The 5,064-nt window shown below is 49.6% G+C and overlaps 1 pseudogene; it reads right to left on the bottom strand.

The window, feature by feature from the left end:
• Nucleotides 1-367: 367 nt before the first annotated feature.
• On the bottom strand, nt 368-4,162 carry LOC109732543 (dehydrin Rab15-like; annotated as a pseudogene).
• Nucleotides 4,163-5,064: the final 902 nt, after the last annotated feature.

Raw genomic sequence — 5,064 nt, forward strand, 5'->3', positions numbered from 1 at the left:
TTTACAACTTTGGGCATCAAAATGACCGTGCTAGACAAGTTGAGGCACCACTAGTGTATTTAACTCATCAGTAAATGTCAACGCGCCTTGATCCTCACATATTCTGAAAATGCATGTAAACGGAAGTGTGCCTTATAAACTGTGACGGAGGGAGTAGTATATATGGTATAAAAGTAGTACTATCTCTTTCTCAGTTTACAGGGCGTGCTTGTACCCTTAGGTCGTCAATTTGACCAAGCAAATATAAGTCATATATTACAAAAAATATAAGAGTATTGAATGAGAGAGCGTTGAAAATTTGTTCATCGGTCAAAACTAGGTGCTCAATTTTAATTGAATTGAAGACCTCAATTGAATGTGGCTCTATAAAACACGGAAACATAATGTTATACTCCACCGTAGAGGATATTATCATTTATGTTCCTATGATCTAATTTATAGCTACCTTTGCTGAAAACATAATAACCATAATAACTGAAAAAGTGTCATTTTAATCATTAGCTCGAACGCTCATTGACTGGTTAAAAAAGGTAAAAAGAAGGACCCTCATATAGAGAAAGAAGTTCAGTTGTACACTAAATTTGTTTCAACATGAAGACACAACACACAAAACATAACAAACACGACGCACGCTGTATACAGAAAAGTGTCCCTGAGACAGACGAGATCAGAGACAAGTTTTCGTTCTGCTTCATCTTATTATTATTGAATAAGATCACGTGGAACTGGAAGGCTTTGACGCGTGTAACTATGCAAAGGAAGCAGCCAGCCGGAGCCGGCAGCGCAGTGCTGTCCCGGCAGCTTCTCCTTGATCTTGTCCATGATCCCCTTCTTCTCGCCGGTGCCAGTGCCGGCGCCGGCCATTCCTGCGTGGCCTTGCTGCCCGTAGGCTCCACCAGTTCCAGTCCCCGGCCCGTAGGCTCCTCCAGTCCCCGTTCCAGTCGCCATGTGCTGCTGGTTGTCCTTGTGGCCGCCGGGGAGCTTCTCGTTGATCGTCTCCTTCATGCCCTTCTTCCTCCTCCCGCCCATGCCGTCGTCCTCGGAAGACTGTACAGCCACGGAAATTAGCATCTAAATATAAAGAAGCAGATGAATGTGTACATGTGTGCAGTGGCGGAGCTTCAAAGAAAAAGTTGGGCGGGCGAAGCTATAGAAGAACACAAAATTTTTAGGCATTAGTCACTACCTAACGCTTGATATTCTTTTGTTAAGTGCATTTGAGTGTATGAAGTTCATTGAAACGTGCTGCGTGCGAAAAATCTTACGTGTCGCGTGCGTTTAGCAGCGAAGAGCGAGGAAGCTGTGCGATCTGCGCATCGTTACTGTGCAACGCATACGCGTCGTTGCTGTGTGGCGGCTGCTGCTCCTGCTGTGTACGTTGGAGCGAGTTTGGAGGCTTGATCGATCTTGAATATGCACGAGTGTGCGTATCTTATATTAAGAGAAGGAAAGGGGAAGACACCCCATCCACGGTTATATACAACACGCCTTACAACGTATTCTACCCTCAATACATCTTAACAGATTACTCGCCCTCGCTCCACCTAACTACTCCTATAAAGTTGAAACGTACGTCTTTGTGTAGAACACCCGCTTGTCTCCACGTCCCACACTCTGAGGCGATTCGTCGTAAAGTTTGCTGCACATCCGGTCTCTTGCCCTCGAACACGATCGCGTTTCGGTGCTTCCACAACTCCCACATGACTAGGAGGTGAATCGCCCGCAAGGTCTTGGCGTGCCTCCCCTAGAAGATGGACCTTGTGCACCATGTCACTAGATCGTCACCGTCTGATGGCGTCATGCCTGTCATGCCAACTGCCTGACCCACCTTGGTCCAAACCTCCTTCGCGAACACGCATTGTGTCATGAGATGGTTGATTGTTTCGCCACTTTGATCACAGAAGGGGCATGCGTCTTGATGCGGCAGTCCACGTCTTGCCAGTCTATCCGATGTCCACACTCTATCCCTTAGAGCCAACCATGCAAAGAAGCGGCAGCGCAGGGGCGTCTTCGACGCCCATGTGTAGGTTGCCGTCGGTGAGCATTGAAGGGCCGCGAAATTGGCCGCATAAGTTGATCTTGCCGAGAAATCACCATCCTTCTCCCATGACCACTTGAGCTGATCCGGCTGCTGTGGGTCAAGAACCACGCTATGCACTTGCGGCCACACCTCAAGGAACTGGAGTAATGCCATGTCATCCATGTTCGGGCCCACATCTCGCGCCCAAGTTGCATCCTGAATAGCTTCAGCCACCGTTCTCACGCCCCTCGTCCGCTTTGACACCATGCCATATATGAGCGGTGCCAGCTCCTGCAACCTATAGCCGTTTAGCCATCTATCCTCCCAGAAGAGTGTTGTGTGTCCATTGCCCACCATCACCTTGGCCGCCGCTTGGAACAATCCTCTTGCCTCGGCCGGCACTGAGAATTTGAATTATGCCCATGGTCTAGACCTGTCAGCGTGTTGCAACCAAAGCCACTTCGCTTGGAGTGCGACATTCATCCACCTGAGGTTCGTAACGCCGAGCCCACCTGCCCACTTGGGTCGACATAAAGTTTCCCAAGCAACTGCGCACTTGCCACCTCCACCGTCTTCATTTCCATACCATAGAAAGTTTCTGCAGATTTTGATCATCACCTTTAGCGTTTTTGTTGGCAAACCCATGGCCAACATGGAGTGCACAGGGATGGCACATAACACCGACTGAATAAGGAGCAACCGGCTGCTCTTTGGTAATGATCGTGCCTTCCATGATGGCAGCCTTGCAGCCATCTGATCCACCAAAGCCTGGAATTGTGCTGCAGTTTGCTTCCTTATTGATAGTGGTAACCCCAGATATCTACAAGGGAACGTTCCTTGCTCACATCCCAACAGCCCCGAAGCAAGCTCCATATCCTCCGGCGAGCATCTGATCGGTAGGGCCAGGCTTTTCTGCAAGTTGATTCTGAGCCTGGACGCGTTTGCAAACAGATCCAGGACCGAGTGACACGCCCGGAGGTCCTTTTCCGTTGGCTTGAGGAAAACCATGACATCGTCCGCGTACATTGACACTCTATGCCGCAACCCTGTCCTGGCCAAGGGGGAAAGTAAACCCGCGGTGGTTGCAAGTTCAAGTAGACGATGTAGGGGTTCCATGCATAAAATGAACAGCATGGGTGACAGCGGGCTCCCCTGACGCAGTCCTTGGCAATTGAAGATCGTTTCCCCGGGTATCCCATTCACATTGATCTTAGTAGATGAAGTTGCGAGCAGTCCACATATCCACGCTATCCACCTTGGTCCAAATCCCATATGAGCCAATACTTCCAGTAGGAAAGGCCATTGGACTGAGTCGAAGGCCTTTGATATGTCTAGCTTCAACAAAAGTGTGGGATCCTTCAATGCGTGCAATCTGCGTGCTGTACCTTGAACGAGCATGAAGTTATCATGCAGAGATCTTCCCCGCACAAAGGCGCTCTGGTGATTGCCCACGAGCTGAGGCAAGTCGTCGGCAAGACACGTGGCAAGGATTTTGTCGAAGATCTTGACCGCCCCATGATTGAGGCTAACGGGCTTGTAATCCTTTATATCGATGGCTCCTGTCTTCTTTGGAAGGAGCGAGACTATGGCCTTGTTGATTGCATGTAGCCCTTGCATATTTCCACCATGAAACTCCTCCAGCAGCCTCATGAAGTCCTCTCTTATGATATGCCACCAGGTTGCGTAGAAACGTCCCGCTTGATCGATCGTCACGCTTGGTCTCCTTGATCGATCGTCACGCTTGGTCTCCTGCATGTGGGGGACTGGGCTAAACAGGCTAGGAAGTATAGCATAGGTATAAAAATCACAGAAACCTGGGCGGGCCATAGCCCGGTTTTGCCCCCAACAAAGCTCCGCCCCTGCATGTGTGTGTCGACACGCGACAGAGGATCATACCGAGCTTGAGCGGGAGCTGCCGGAGCGATGCAGGATCCCACCGGTCTTGTGCTCCTCCCTACGGGCCTGGAACTGCCCGCCGGTGCCGGGAGCGGCATGCGCACCCCCACGCCGCCGGCCAGCGGGAACGGGTTGCCGTACTCGTCGACGCGGTTGGCAGGGTTGTCGTGCTGCCCTTGGAACTCCATCCTTTGCCTGTTCCTAAACCGGACTTGGTTTGGCTGTGGCTTTAGCTTTTGGTCTTTGGAAGTTTGGATGACAGAATTACAGAAAGCTCCATTGTGTGCAGAGAAGTGGATTGCCGGGTGGATATTTATACGGTAGCCACATGCGGTCGTAAAGGGATTTGGCAGGCCAGGTGGCTACCGCAGGGGGTACGTGTGTGCGCATGGTGAGTCCGGAGGCGCAAGTGGTCGCCGCGGGTACAGGGATAGCCGGGCCGTGTGCACGCGTCGCACTGCTGAACGTGTCAGTGGCGCCACGTACTGGAAGGGTGACTTGACAGATTGGCTCGTCGTTCTATTTTGATGTTACGACGGTGAGTTTCAAGATGAACAAAAGTTACAGGACGGTGCGCTATCCACTGCTCCATTGGTTCTTCTTGAGGAAAACACCAAGTTTTTTTTTGAAAAGGAGGATTACCTCCGGCCTCTACATCAGTCGATGTATGCAGCCATAGTATTAGAAAGCGTAACAAAGTCTTAACATTCAAACAAGCTCAAAATTCGAGAGAAAACAAAGAGAAAGTAAATCTGTAAAGCGCCACATCCGGCGATAAAGAACAGACTACGATGCCTACACACCTAGCTTATTATTAGCTCACCATCAAATCGGCTGAAAATAGCCCGTGCTACCGTCTCCCAGCGGTTGCACCCACCCAATAACTATAAGCTCCTTGTAGTCCGCATGAGTGAGTAACGACCACATGCGGATTCAGGTTGTAACTCTGTAGATAACCTGCAAAAATTAGTGAATTGTGCCCCATTAAAAATCATATCATTTCTAGTGTTCTATGTAGCCCAGAATAATGCACATATCCCTATCAGAATATGTTTAGCTATATGTATGTCAACTCCATTAAGTCACGTCCCAAATAATGTGTTTATGCTCATTGGAGGATGAACAATAAAAGCTATATGAATTGATCG

This window comes from Aegilops tauschii, chromosome 5, assembly GCF_002575655.3.
Source record: "Aegilops tauschii subsp. strangulata cultivar AL8/78 chromosome 5, Aet v6.0, whole genome shotgun sequence".
NCBI classification, from domain to species: Eukaryota; Viridiplantae; Streptophyta; class Magnoliopsida; order Poales; family Poaceae; genus Aegilops; species Aegilops tauschii.